Raw genomic sequence first — 16739 nt, forward strand, 5'->3', positions numbered from 1 at the left:
TATTTTCTTAAATTAAGATACTTTATTGCTAATACATATATTTCTTTATAATATTGGAATGCAAGATTTATCATCTCCTTAATTCTCATGATTAAACACATTTGTAGGTTATTTTCACAGGAAATTTAAAAATAACTTAAAAATACCTTTGGTGAAATATAATTAGAATATCCTTTTTTATGGTTTTGTTCTCACTTCATTGTTCTTCATGAAATTCATAGGAATACTTAAGAAAAGCCAATTTAAAAGCAAAAACAAAAAACATCAATAAAAGCAGTTTGAGAAACTTATCTGTTTTGATTAATGTAAATCAAATTTACATTGTGTATTAAGTACACAAATTTTCCCTGTTTAAGTGTTGTGTTGTTCGTAATAAATTGAGTTTTTGATAAGCAGATCATCGTTTTACAGACGTGTGTTTTTTTCTAAATGTAGTTATTGTCTACTATCTGCCAACATTTTACTCAGTATGGGAGATTTAATGATAAAATGATAGATAGCCTAAAGAGATGCACTAAATAGAGTTGTAAACATGGATAGAGTAAGACACCCAGATCACAATAGTCTCCTTACAAACACGTGAAATCGCTAATGTACTTTAAAGATTTATGGAGTTTTCTCACTACAAAACACTACCAGTTTAAAATCTTCATTATGGCTGTATCATATAACTCTACCAGTGATCTTTTTCTAAACCCTGCTTACTGTTAATTACTAGAATTGAGTCATCAACCAGCAAAATATTCAATTCTACTCTAATGACAATGCACTGCAAAGTAATTCTACTAATATTAATGCTGTCTTTCAGAATACTACTTACTCCCTAACTGCCATAACCAAATTTTAATAATAATGATTAACATTAATTCAACACTTGGTATATGGCTTAAATATCATAATTCAGTTAATTTTCAAACAACTCTGACGTATGCAAAATTTTAACCTGTTTATGAATATTAATTTGACTGAAGATCTGACTATTAAGTACCAGGACAGGGACTTGACCCCGGTCTCTAACACTGATATTTCTTTGAGCAGATAGCACTCGGTCCTAGATTATAGAGGACCTAACCAGAGAGCTTATAGCATACAGTGAATGAAACTGTTTAATTTATTTAGTAGTTTTCAGTGGCATACCAGGTACTAATGATGCAAAAGTGAATGAGATGTGATCTCTACCCACAAAAGGCCTACATTCTAATTGGAAAGATAAGGTATACAAATATATTTCATATAAATGACATAACAGTGACCCTATGGATAGAATGGTCAAGTCTACCTGTGTAATGATAGTAAGGTTGTTAGGTAAATAATAAAAAAGAAAAATTCATAAACTTAGTTTTAAAATATTTACAAATTACACTTACCGAAAAGTATATATATAATCTAGACATACACACACATAAAAAATAGAATATCAACCATTTCAGTTTTAAAAACCAAAATGTAAAAATGGTAATGTATAGTGTGTCAATTTTTAATGTTAGCAATGATTAGACACAGCAGGTTAGTGACTAAACAAACAGAAAGACGGGAATAGGAAATATACAGATACTGGACATCAGGCCATATAAGTGTTAAGGGTCAGTCAAAAACACTGAGATTTGGAAAGTTACATTAAAAGAAAAAAGAAAAAGAAAAAACAAGCTGCTAACATTTTTCCAAAAATTGCTTTATTGAGTGTGGCAGTGCTTGCTCATTAAGGGATGCTAGACGAGTAATAAATGTTTGAGAGAGCAAGTATAAGATTTGTTCTGTAATGTGTTTCCATGTTTTACATGATAGTCTAATACATTTAAAGTGATATATTTTAAATTTTATCTTTCTGGTGTGCAAAAACACACATTTGTGAAAATTTGTGAGATTACTCTACAGTTGATGAGTATATAAAACACAACTCCAAGTATTTGGTCTTAAGAAATTTAGAGGAAGAAAACTTGCTTAGCACAAGTCACAAATTTATATACAGTAATACATGCTACAAATGGCTGTATAACTTCAAATCAAGAACTTAGTTTGGTATGAAGTCAGAATTTTTATTGCCTACCCATTTCATCTTCAGAATATCACTACATCATTTTTTATTCAAGCAAACAAATTATGTATATATGTACTCAGAATTATGTTGAATTCTGTGAATGATTGAAAAGGTATATAGAAGAGAATTTTGTCCAGACAAAGCTTTTGTTTTTCTTGGGATGACAATCATCACTAAAATAAAAATGTATATTTATACCTCCCTGCCATGTAAGCTTAAAATCAGAAAGAAGTCTAACAGCAACCAAGGCACAGAAGAATAATCTTACCTTTTATTAACTGAATATCTGTGTTTTCCTCAAATTCATATGTTAGAGCCAAACCCCTAACTTGAAGTATTTGGAGAAGTGGCCTTTGGGAGTTAATTAGGTTTAAATGAGGTCATGAGGACGGGCCCCTCAGAGTGGGATTAGTTTCCTTAAAATAAGAGGAAGAGATGGGAGCTTGCTCTCCCTGCCAAGTGAAAACACAGCAAGAAAGTAACTGTCTGCAAGCCAGGAAGATATTTCTCACCAGAACCCAACAATGTTGGTGCCCTGACCTGTCAGACTTCAGGCCTCCACAACTTTGAGAGATGCATTTCTGTTGTTTAAGCTACCCAGTCTGTGGTATTTTGTCATGCAAGTCCGAGCAGATTAAAACAGTACCCTCCTGCTTGTCTCCAAAATTGCTGTCTAGGCTTGAATATTTCTCCACTTCACTCAGGTTGAGCAGACACATAACTATTCTCTCTAATAACAATATGAAAACTAAATAATATAAAATAAGACATGTTGGCATCCAAAATAAGGAGATACTTTGTGGGGATTACAAAGAAGAGAAATATATATTACAAGTCTGCTTTTTTTACTAATTAAATTCAAGAAAATGTGTTCCATGGTTGGAAAAAAACCGAAAAAACATGTAATAAGAATTAGTAAGGTAATAAGTGGAATTAACTAATTTCCCACATGAAAAGAAAAGAGATTAATAAAAATAATAACAAAACACAGCATCATAGTAAAAGTAATCATGAATGGTGTAGATAACAGAGTCAGTGGTGTATACCAGGGAAAATGTAAAACATAATCAATTTGCTGGAGAAAAGAAGAGAATAAAAAGAGCAAATGAAGAAAAAAATTTAAAGATGTTATGAAAAGCAGAATATTTTGCATAAGACATTTGTATAAATCAAGATTGTATAAAAGAAAATAAATTGGAAATAAATAATCATATATAAATACATTGAACTAAGAATATTGCCCCATATATTATGTCTTGAATAAAAGTAGATCAACCTAAAGAGCTTTTAAGTGGAAAAATATAACTGAAAATAAACACTAAGGCCACTTGTTCTTCTTGTAGGAGTGATGGTAGTAGGGTAGTAAAAGGATTTTAAATATATATGAATTCAACCAGTGAACAACAACATAATTACCTGTGTAACAAAATACCCAGAAACCAAACTAGTGAAAGCAAAAGCCAAAATCAAGCTTTTTTAAATTCACAGAGAAGGAATTATAAAACTAACCAAAAAAAAAAAAAAAAAAAAGGAAAGAGTAAATACTAGAGAAAAAAATTAAAAATTAGTAAATAGGATAGCATAAAATATCATTAAAACTTGAAATAATAGGTGATTTGAGAAAAAGATAAAATAAATGTACAAATTTAAAATCAAATTTTATAGAATTACAATTTAACTATTTACTAAATATATATATTCAGAAAGTATTTTTAAATACTTTATATATATATAATACATGTATTATATATATACACTCAGGAAGTATTTTAAAAATCAGAATACAAATCAGAATAAAAGGACAGATTGCTAAAAAATATAAATTATCAGTAAGTCTTATAGAAGAAGTGGAGAATAAAACTAGACCTACCTTTATTGAACATAATAAAATAATATGTCTAATAATTATATTAAGTGGAATGCACTAGGGTCAGATGATTTTTAGGGTGAATTCTTTAAAATTTTCCAAGAATAGATTTAAAAAATATATATTGTTGCAGTGTATAAATAATTTTTTGAAGCTAGGAAAACTCTACTACCAAAAACTTGACAAAAGTAGTACAAAAAAGAATAGTAACAACAAATCACATATTTTATCATTAAAGAAGGCATTTTCATTAAAAAAATAAATTATAAAACTAACAAAAGAAATCCAGAAATACATAGTCAAGTAAAAATTTTTTTTCTGGAAATTTTCAGAAAGTATAATATGATTAGTCTATTAATGTTTCACTGTATTAAAACAATTTGATTAATTATACATTAAAAGGAAATATATGATTATGTAATAGATAAACTTTGATAAAATTAAATATATATGACAAAAGTTAATAAAATATCAATAGAGGGATAACCTTTTTTGTGTCATAAGGATATCTATTGGCTATCTCATTTAATTTTAAGAAATTTGTCTGCTAGTGTGTTAATTTTGAATTTTAATCCAATGTAATAAAATAATACAACTATTGTGAAAAAAGAAATAAAGCCTACTGTTTCATATTTCAAAAAATAAGATGTTCTATCTAGAAAGGGCATAAATATTGATTCATATGCTTTCAGGAATAATGATAGATCAGTTATTAGTTTTAAAATAAAATTAAATAATCATTTTTACCATGTTTGACACTATCTTAAGTTGAGTAACAGAGTAATAAACCCGGATCCCCTTTACACAAGTAACCAAAATCATAAATGTACAAAGATTGTTTGTGCAGAAATTTAAATCCCAGTAAAATTCAAGCTTTGGATATCTTAATTTATTTTCCCCAAAGATAGTTCATTTTTAAATGTTCTAAGTTTGCAATAATGGAAAAATAATTTAATGAAGTGCTCAGTGAATGTCATGGATTCTATCTGCTCAGTACAGATGAGCAGGTGGTCAAGTGTTTCAGCTCAACTTACATGATAATGACATGGGTGGTGTGGGATGTAATTAATGGATTATAAATGGCTCTTTCAGAAGCTACTTTATGTTACAAAAAAAATATCATACATTTCCTAGGACAAACGTTTTGAATTTCTGACTAGAGAAACTCCAGGTATATAGACTGAAATAGATATGTTAAAAACAAAGCTGTAGTTAAGCTGATAAGATCATAAAAGCATATTTTTAAAAGTGCAGTTTGTTTCTTACTGTGATTTTTTGCAGATGCTGTAAAAATAAGTTTAGTTGAAAAGTTATTTTGTAAAAGACTTAATGTGGGATTTCCTGGTAAACAAGCTTCATTATTGATTTTTTAAATTTTTAATGAAAATCAGTGAATTTTGCAAAGTCTGAGTCTTTGTAGAAGTGGTAAATGAATCATTTCAGCTTAAATCTATAAATTTTAGTTTTTCATGTAACACGCTATTTTTTCCACTTTTACATAAATCAAATTATTTTAAATAAGGCAAACATAGTGTAAAATTGGTGATCTATTTTTTCATTAATGATATTGCTGTAAAGAGAGGGGGCTCACTGACACATACCACTGTTGTCCCAGAGTACAGGCACATAGATTTTGGGGGATAATTTAAAAGCGGAGAAGTTGCAAAGAGCGTCCTCTCAATTTTCATTCTTTTACAGCGTGGAGAGGCATGGAGCTACTTTGTACGTGTCATAGTCGAGGTTTCAGCAGAGGGAGGCCAGCTTCTGCCAAAAGGCTAGACATGGAACCAGAACATACCAACTGCAAAAAGGAGAAAAGTCACCCCACCCCTCATAAAAACATAAGTTAGCAGCCTACAATGAGCTACAGAGCACCTAGTTTCACTGTACCGCAGAATCTCTGGTCCAGAAGCGGTGTTGGGAGTGTGCATACTGAGAACCAAAGACGGCATTCCTAGGCTCTGGGAACAGACAAGAGCAGTGACAATAATTTCAATTTTTGGAAGTGCTTTAATAATTCACCATCCGTGTGGCATTACAAATGCGTATTGGTTAAATTTCAGTCTTGTCTTTTATTATGTTATATACCATATCTTATGTTAGAAAATTCCCTTTTTTATTAATTCGATCTGAAGCTGTAATGGAATCACAGTTTGGAAGTCTTGGGAGGGGATCATTGTATTTGATATGTTGGAAGAATGCAAATAATTTGTAGGCAGAAGGCCAACTATGGTGGATTAAAGATAGTTAGAAATTTTTTGCCACTTTTCTTTCAGGCAGTGAGATCTAGTTGTCTTTCCCTTGAATCTTGGCTAGCATGTGACTTCTTTAACCAATAGAGTATAGAAAAAGTGACTCTTTCCCATCCTGTCCTTTAAGAAGCTGGAAGCTTCAGCCTAGGTCTCTTGAATCCTGATAGGCCATGCATGAAGTTTGAAGTCTGCCAAAGAAATGATAGGGAGAGGCCCAATGACTAAATTAAGAGGAGCCTTCCAGCTATCCATGTTTGGATTAGGGGTATGTGCATGAAACTGTCTGAACCTGTAGATCATTCCAGTCAGAATCTAACAAACCCTGTGCATATTCTTGACCCACAAAAATCATAGGATATGATAAAAAGTTTTTAAGTCACTAAATTGGGAGGGGGGGGTGTAGTTTGTTATACTTTAATCAATAACCAGAACAAAATTTTCTTCAAATGTATATCACATTTTCATCCAAATTCAATAAAATTTAAAGTTTTTGTGTTTTTTTATTAGTAGTAGAAATGTCTTACATGGAAGAAATGTGAGATTCAAACAAAACAATATTGTAAAAGAAAATTAATGAAGAACTGCAGGGTCACCTATAATATGTATTCTAAACTTTAGAGAATTTAGGAGAGTTTGATATTGGTGCTATAAAAACACCCAGAGCAATAGAACTAAACCAAAAATAAAGAGATTTCTGTTTACATAACTGAGTTTATGAAAAATATGTCACAGAGAATAATTCTTTCATGGAGTATCCCAAATAGCGCTGTGTATGTAAAAAGCATTTCTAAATTGAATGAAACTGAAATCCCAAAGAAGTAGAATAAAATGTGGCTGAATATTAGCTTGGAATTTTTATAATTACTTAAAAAGTATATTTACTCATGTGTTTTAATTTTCTAAGCTTCAATTATTTGTGGGCAGAAATCAAATGTATATCTTTCTTAATCTCTCACAGTGATTATCACAGTTTAATATTTTTCATGAAAAAAGTCATACTTTCTTCTAAATACAAATGTTTCTTCCAAAATTCATTAAAAAATTATTTAGTAACAATTTTGGTTTATATTATTAAAACTTAGACATCTTTCCCTAACTAATGTGAGAAAAATTTTCATGCAATCAATTTTTGTTCTCCTACGGAATCTTGCTTCCAAGAAATCAGAGTACAGGCTGTTCTTCCAGTTAATATACAGTCATATAGTAAAAATATATAGTTTCCCATGTGCAAGGGCTCATGATATTGTCAATTGACATTTAGCAGCACGTATTTTTTGGCTGCCAGTTCTTCATTTTGCATAATACTTTTTTATATAAAATTAAAATGTAGGGAAATTTTCAGTTGATATGCCCCTGTGGGATTACAGCATGATCTACATCTGTGTAATAGTTGCAGATTTCTAATGTACACGGATAGCCACACTTACAAACTCTGACGTTTTCCCACACCCAAGACTTACATGCTGAAGTGCTGAACAATTACAGAAGAAAAATCAATGCATCATGGAAAAAAGTAGTATAAAAGTAGATAACACTAAGTAGAGTTGCCATACAGTAAACCATTCACTATGACAGTTCTATTCTTTCTGCATAGATAACTAAAATACCAGTTAGTGAATAAGGCCATATATTCATTTTGGAAGGAGTTTGTACTTGTAGGCAATATCATATAACATTCTTTAAATCATAGACTGGTTATGTAGCATTTCAACTCAAAATTTTTCTTATTATTCCTGACATATTGGTAATAAAGTTATATTTTCTACAAATTTCCACTGAATACTATCTTAAGTATGCTAATGTGAATGCTAGTTGTTTGAGTTTACATTTTATTAAATTCATGCTAGTATTACTGCTGTCCTTTGCCTCCTTGTACATATTAGCAACAGGGTTAGGGGATGGAGCTGAATACTAGGCACTTCACAGACATGGAACAATCATTGAAGAAACAATTACTAGTTTCTTAACTGCTACTAAGACTTGAACTCACTCATTCATTTACATACACAATTAAAAGGATTATTTGCTGCTCATAGTTAATAAATGGCAAGAATTCAAAGATTAATATGGTCTTTGAGGAGGCCACAATTTAGTGAGAACTTAAACCCATAAGATTTGTATATTGCAATACTATTGTTTTACTGAGCATACAAATCAGATACAAAGAAAGAGATATATAAAAACAGGAATGGAGGGATTTAATCTAATCATTCATCTATGCAGAGGTTTCCTTAGCAATATCAATGAGCTAAGCCTTGAAAGTTGACCTTTGGGCCTGGCTGGGTGTGGCTCAGCGGTTGAGCATCCACCTGGGATCCAGGCGATTGGGGTTCGATTCCCGGTCAGGGCACATGCCCGGGTTGTGGGCTCCATCAATGACTCTCTCATCGTTGTTGTTTCTATCTCTCTCTCCCTCTCCTTTCCTCTCTCTGAAATCAATAAAGATATATTAAAAAAAGAAAAAAAAGAAAGAAAGTTGAGCTTTGGGAAAAACTTCATTGGGAAGATACATAGATAATATATATTATGTATATGTACTCTATTTTATCATTACTGATATTGTATAAAGGAGAGAGGCTCACTGACATACACCACTTGCTACAGAGCACAGGTACAAAGATTTGGGGTGATAATTTACAAACACAGAAGTTGCAGAAAACATATATACATATATATGAAATCAAAGGTGTTCCAGGAAGCAAAAACCACCAGAAAAGGCAATATTTAACATAAATATGCCGATGAGCAAGGAGCATTGAAATCAATGCCTTGAGGAGATAAAGCTTTAATATTAACGGAAGTCAGGTGATGGAAATCTGGGACACTTCACCTTTACTCTGCACCTGAATTTAGTTTTTTTGTAGAGGTATTGTTAGGGTTTGACCAGTGATGCGGCCTATGAAAGAATTCACAACTAAAAGAAGAGATGCAAAGAGGAAGTTTATTTTACTTTTCAAGAGAGGAAAGGGCTCATGTATTGCTAATTAATACAGGGCAGGAAAGAAAGTGTGGCAAGCTCCTTTAAGCAATAGCTGTTGCTAAGTGACAAGCAAGGGAGGAGGATTCTGTTGAAGTTGAGCAGATACCACAGGTTGTCTTTAAAAGTAACAGTTTGCTTGCTTTCCAGGAGTCAGTCTGGCAGATGTCCTGGGGAGATGTCTTATCAGTACTTTTCACAAGCCTGTAAAACATGCTTAGAGCAAAAGTTATGAAGAGTTCAACAGAGGCTTGTTTGAAGGGGTGGGGAGGGCGGGAAGGGAACTTTCGACTAACTAAAGACTCCTTGGTGCAAATTATCCCCGAGCTGTGAAAACAGCAGGGGGGAGGGGATGCCAGAATGTAGCTTTGAGAGTAGCTTACTTTGTCCGGCAGTTTGAACAGAGGAGCTGTTTGAATCAGAGGCGCCAACAATCTTGGGGTTTAATTACCAGGTGCTTCTCATAAATTGTGGAAGGACACAGCAAAGAAAAGGGAAGGCTTTTTTCTGTCCTTACAGGTATGACACTTTCTGATTTAGGCTTTTGGAAGAAGGAATTGATAAAATCACAAAGAACTGTTGTCAGCTGGGCAATCCAGTTATGGAATTATTGTACAATCCAGAACAGAGATAACAAGCACAAAATGTAAAGTACTAGAGATTGGGGTTATAAGAAGGGAAAGATTTATGGATGATGCAAAATGTTCAAATTTAAGCAATTGAGAATATTGTAAAACCATTAACTGAGCAATAGTACCCAGGTCTACAGGAAAAAATGCTGAGTTTTCTTTGGGAGATGTTGAGATGAGGGTAACTGTATATTCTTTGTGTAACTGGAGTACGGAGCTTCGGAGGGAAACCACATATATGTGGAAATCACAAATACATTAAGTCGTGTGAGGGGATGAAAGTGACATGGAAGAGTTTGTGGATTAAGGGGTGAAAGTGGACATAACTGGACTTAAAATGGTGGTGGGGAGAGAGACTTAATGGAAGGAATCAGGCATGTGGCTTGCAGAGTTCAGAGAAATACTAGTAGAGAGCTGGGCTCTAGAAACCAAGGAAGAAACTAAAGGCGGCTGGTGATAAATGTTTGGAAGAGACCAAACAGTTCAAGTCACAAAAAAGACACTCTGTGTCTTTAAGAAGGCAGTTTTATCAGAGTTTTGAAATAAAACTAAAATGTTAAGTGGTTAAAGAAGGAATGAATGAAAATGAAGTGATAGAACTGGATTTTAGACTACTCATCCACGTAAGCTGGAATTTATGGAAACAAGAGAGCGATAGCTTGATATACAAGTTGATCTGAAATCATGCTTTGCAAATGAAAGTAAAAGTTGAATATATTCTTATATCAAGGAAGTAGCAAATAAACATCAGTTTAGTGATTCCTTTGGTATATTTATTATAAAATTACCCTAAAATAATTTGTGCTATTTTAAAGTCTCACAACTTGCTTTTACTTTCTTATTGTTATTTGGACCTGTAGTAAGTGTGGGAAAAATATAACTCAAGGTTAATATATATTTTGTGGGTCAGATAAAACATTATTGAGCTGTTGTAATAATTTCTGAATTCCTTGAGAAAACACATTGTCATTATGTGATGTTGGCAGGCTGATGGGATGGCTTTACTTAGTCAATAACTAGGGATCGTTGTCTAACTTAGTCCTCATATATCTTTTTATGATAGGCATTAATTTTAATTCTACACAGAGGGAAAAGGAGACTGCTTGATAGCAACTTCATCATTTGGAATAGGAATAAATCTAGTTTTTGCCATTTTTTTAGCCACTTTGTGGCCTTTTATATTACACACAGATGTTATCTATAGCAATATATTTTTCATTACCCTATGAAATGAGCTCAACAATCACACATTCATCCATTGCTACCTCCTAACATTAAAGTGGTTAATACAGCCTAAATCACCTTGTCACTTGCCTTATATGAAACAATGAGGGAATAAATATTTCAATACTGCTCATTGTGTCTTATTTTTCCTAACTCTGGTTGTATATTTATTTGTAAGAAAGACATTTCTACTTAGTACATATAATATGCATTACAGAAGAACTAGATGGCTCTGTAGGATTTGTAGTGTGAGGTATCCACCCATGTAATTATGACTTTTCCTTAATGTTATTCCCATTATTCAGAAGATTGCTTTTGTTGGACTGAATGATATCCACTGGTGCAGTGAAGCTTTATATTAGCTTTCTTAGGATTTCTATACTTCAATGCATGCCTGGTCTGTAGGTTTAGCTTGTTCTATTGTACTGCGGTGTATTTGGCATCCTGTGGCTTCTCAGTGTTTTGATCATTTTGAAGTACTATAATGCTTTCCTCCCTGCTAGGACATTTCTTACAATGTTTCATCATCAACACAGTTTCTTGTACTCTCAGAGAAAGTAGGATCTCTCTAACTTTATATATATATATACATATATATATATCCAGTATATATATATATATATATATATATATATCTGGAACTATAAAAGAGTTTTTAGAGCCAAGTTATGCACAGGAGCTCTGTCTACTGTCTCCGCTGTGTTGCCTCAAGAAGCACAGAGGGATAGTACGTCAGGGTCGGTGCTTGAGGTTTTGTCTTACTTGTCATGGTGTCATACAAAGTTAAGTCCTTGATGGTCTGTATGATATTTTCTGATGATGAAGAAGGTGATGTAATCTGTCTCTTAGACTAATGAGGGGAACAAAAATTGGTGGACAACAGTGAGTAATCACCCACTTTTATAATTGGCAAAGTTCATTCTGGTGATCCTATTGTTACTAAAATAAAAAAAGTTGAAAAGAGTTCCTAGGAATCTCATAGAAATGACCTTTCTTTTTTTTTTTTAAAGGGTATTGGTCATACTTTATCTTATCTTACCCCTGAGCAAATAAAATACCCTCTTAAGAATAATTTTAATTAAATATGGATTACTGTTTTTTTAATGTTTGTTCTTGGTAAACATCTGCAAAGCATTCATCATCACCTGCTGTACTCAAGGCCTTGAAGGAATCCAAACAAGTAAATATGCTTGATTTGACATTGTAATTATATTTTAACTAAACTTTGAGTTTCGGCTGGCTAAACTTTAAATCTCAAGTAAAAGTAGCATATGGAAAGGGCTGTAACTTAAGTGAAAGTACATTTATTTTCTTGATTTGCACTGAAAAATATGCTCTTTAAATATACAAAATAGCAATTCAAAATATCTTAAACGTTCACTCTAAACATGAGAGATCATAGTATAATTTATATTCTGCTTTGTCATTTTAGCCAATAAATTCACAAATACTCTATTTTCTAAAAATCTGACGAAACATGACTGACATTATAGGCATATGATTTCTTGATAAGGAATAAGTACTTGGAAAATGAGAACTGCACACTTTTTATACGTCTGAAATATTTCATTGCAATTATAATTAAGAAGTGAAAGAAAAAAAAATAGAAGAATTCAACTGACTATTACGCTTATTTATAGGGACAGTATTGTAATGGTATAATGTTTGTGGCAATATAAAATAAAAAGAGAAAATCACTAGGAGCCAGCATGTGCTTTCTAAAAATCAATCATACTTATAATACACAGAAATTTAAGATGCTTTTGTTGCATCAGTATTTTTTATAGCATCTTACATGTAATAAATCCTTCCTGCTTTTTTGATTTTGTAAACTTTTTATCATGTTAACGGTTGATGATTTCAAAGAGTATAAGACACATTTTATTGTGATTTTAAACATTTTTGATAATAACTATTGTTAACTATTTGTTCATGTTTTTCAAATATTTGTAGTTCCTCATGGTGAAATTCTGTCTTGAATTTGTCTGTCAATTGGATTTTTCAGATTTATGTACACTTAACATGGAATTTTTACATTATAAAGAAATCAACACCCTTTCCTGCTGTTTTTACTGTGAAACTTTCTGAATTTTGCTTGCCTTTTTATAGTTTGCTTGTTTTAAGTTAGGTAATACCCCTGTAATAAAATCTGCCAATATTTTTTCTGATATTTTCTGTCAGTTCAAAAGTTTTAAGTTCCTTTTCCATTCATAAAAAATTAATAAAAATTTAATTTTATCTTTAGTTTGTTTGTTTTTAGCTAAATTACTACCGAGTGCTGCTGCTTATAGCTTTTGATATCTCAGGTGCATTTACTTCTCTCCAATCCTCCTGCCACTATAGCAGGTTAGTCAACCTTGACTCTTCCACAGGTTATTACGTCAGTTACCCTATGGTTCTTCAGACTCCAATTTTGCTGCTTTTAATTCATTCTCTATGCTTCAAACTGAGGGATCTGTTTATTTCACTTTGATACTTAAAGCCTTCCCTTTCTTTTTTCTTTCTTTTTTCAATCCTCACCTGAGGATATTTTTTTCCACTGTTTTTTAGAGAGAGAGGAAGGGAGGGAAGGAGGGAGAGAGAGATGGATGCTAGAGAGACACATTGACGGGTTGCTTCCTGCACACTCCCCAAGAGGGGCTGGGAATCGAACCTGCAACCCAGGTACGTGCCCTTGCCAGGGAATCGAACCCGTGACCTTTTGGTGTGTGGGCTGACATTGTAACCACTGAGCCACACCAGCCAGAGCCTTTCCTGTTTTTCTAATGCATAAACGACCTTCATCTCCTGCCCTTTGTGATTGCCTGCTGAACTTCATAACTTTGTTTCCCAGCCCGTCCCTGCTTGCACATTTCATTTCACCAAATGGAATGTCTCTTAGTTTCATGAATGCAGTAATGACTCTGTCTGTGGCTTTCCATAGCTTCTTTACTATAATTATCTTTTTCACACATATCTTGATCTCTTATCCAAGCTATTGTTTACTCAATTCATTCAATCAATATTTATTGAGGGCTATTTTGATCAAAATAGAATTAGTACTTAATTTTTGGAATTTATAGTTTTGTAGTGGAGACAGAAAGTAAAAAAAGAAAAAAGAAAAAGTAGATATATAATTATACCTTGTGAAATTTTATGAAAAATAAGAACCAGTAAAATATAATAACAAGGGATAGAAATTTTATATTAGAAGAAAGTACAAAAATAGCATCTGAAAAAGTAACAAAGTTAGAATTGAAGAATTAGTATTAGTTAACGAAGATAAAAGTAGAATAAGAGTATGCCTGTCGTTCAACTAATCCTTAAGATACCACTATTTCTGGGGAACTGTGACTGCCTAAGTGGCTTAAGCTCTGTGCTCATAGAAAACCTTCATCTATTTTTATCATAGCTGGTTCTTATCATAGTTGGTTATTAAATAACAGTATTACGTGCTCTTCTATGTGACTCATGGATTTACTATTTTTTTCTTTTTCTGGCTGAAGCTGTCACACTGTGCAGTCAATTCACACCTGGAAGGCTATCATCTTCCCATAGAAACCTACTTCAGAATCATTCACTTGTGTACTTGGGTAATATGCCTTCAGTTCTGACAAGCTCTAACTAGCAATAGTCACCAATTTATTTCCCCAGAAAGCACCTAATCATAAGCCTTCCAAATTTGCATAAGTTTTTATATTTTTTTTATTGTTGAAAGTATTACAGATGTCCCCTTTTTCCTCATTGATCCCCTCCACCTGGCATCCATCCCATCACTACACACAAGTGTCTGCTTAACTGCCATTTCTCTTTTTTTTTCTTTACATATTTTACAGTTCTCTTTATTGTCTAATTTTAACTGCCATTTCTTCAATGAAACTTTCGCTGACTACACTATTTTGTATCGCATGCTCTATCACCATCCATTCCCCTTATTTTTCTTCATAGAAATACTCCTAATACTCTAAGGTTGATAGGATAATGTCAGTAGGTAAAGCTCAACATTTTTTTGGACCTGCTGCTTATCCCTTGATGAAGATGGTATGTTTTACATGCTTCACTGAGAAAAGTCACTTTTCCAATGAGAGTTTCAAACCTACGTTCTAAAAATTCATAATTTCCTTAAGCAGTCACTTATTATGTTTCTCCAAAGTCCTTTTGAAGACACTATTGTCCACTTCCAGTGCTTCTAAATACTTCATTTCTCAGCTGTTAGAATGTGACACACTCCATCAGGCATTCCAACACACGTTCTCAAAACTAACAACCCTCCTGTACAAGCAAAGGCTTATTTCCCTGTATTCTTCTCTGCAGTAGGGTGCCTATTAACATCTATTTCTTAAATCTAACTCTGGCTCACTACCAGCAATTTAAAGTTTTGTGAATTTGAGGGACTGTATATCACTCTAGCTTTGTTCAGTATTGTTTAATTGACATGAATTCTAATGTACCAGCCCTTTACCTTGGCACAATCACAGATGCATATAGTCCCTGAAAAGTGGCTACAGGACCATAAACTAATGGTTCCTTAACATTATTTCTTAAGTAATTGATCACAGGCCTGTAGGCCTGCTGGATTGTTTAGTAAAGTATCTTCTAAATATCCCATGTTGCTCATCTCCCTTCTCATTCCAGAAAAGATAACACTGTTCCTAGCATATAGCTTTCCCTTCAACTTTTTTTTTTATTCCCCTGGCATCAGTGAATCTGCAAAAATCACAACTCTCTATACTCAGAGCTCAGGTGTCTCTCTCTAGAATCTTTTGACTATGACTTCAGTAATCTTCTCCAAGAGCTTCTTTATTACTGTCTGATAGTCTGAGTGAGCAAACTGTGCATATGGAAGGGTAAGGAAAAATTGCTCTCTTATTTGTTTGGGGTTTAAGCAGGCTCAAACTTGCAGCTTACTTTTGACCCTCTGCTTCCTCTAAGACTGGGCTTATCACAAGATTATCATGAGAGACATAACTCTTAGTACTTTGGCCAAAAGGGCAATGTATGGAAACCTGGGAAATCTCTTGTTAATAAAATTAAGGACTAAAATTTATTGTTACCTAAGGTTCACTGTCAAGGATGGCTTATCTTTTTTCTTTATGAATGTGTTCAACAACAATAGTCCCTCTGGCTTTGAAGAGGTAGGAGATAAGAAATGGAATGGGCAGTTCTTCTATTGGATGTGCTTAGTTTTATTGATCAGAATTGAACCAATTGTATATTGGGGCTTGGCTGACTTTTTACCAATGTGTGCAGTCATGTATCGTAAAAGACACTGAGAAGGACGACCTTTTCTCCAAAATTAGGTTAATGGGCCATTAAATAAAACCACTCTTTCAGCAAACTGCTGCCAGCAAAAAATAGATTGAATATTTCCAATTTCATTTGTTATTAATGTCTATAAGACATATTGGCTCAGATGCAAAGCATTATTTCAGTTATTCTACCCTGTTATTATTGTATGGGGAGAGAGAGAGAGACAGAACGTTTTCTGTTTAACACTTACTTTTTCTTCTTTCATCATGATAAATTATAGCAATAGAAAGACTCCCAGGTGGAAGTGGTAAGCTCTTTGGCTCTTGAGTAGTTTTTTTTTTTTTTTTAAACATATCTTTATTGATTTCAGAGAGTGGGATGGAGAGGGAGAGAGAGAGATAGAAACATCAATGATGAGAGAGTCATTGATCAAGCCCACAACCTGGGCATGTGCCCTGACTGGGAATCGAACCTCGATCACCTGGATCCTAGGTCGATCCAGGTCAATCCAACTGCTGAGCCA

Source organism: Miniopterus schreibersii (assembly GCF_964146895.1).
Source record: "Miniopterus schreibersii genome assembly, chromosome: 2".
NCBI classification, from domain to species: domain Eukaryota; kingdom Metazoa; phylum Chordata; class Mammalia; order Chiroptera; family Miniopteridae; genus Miniopterus; species Miniopterus schreibersii.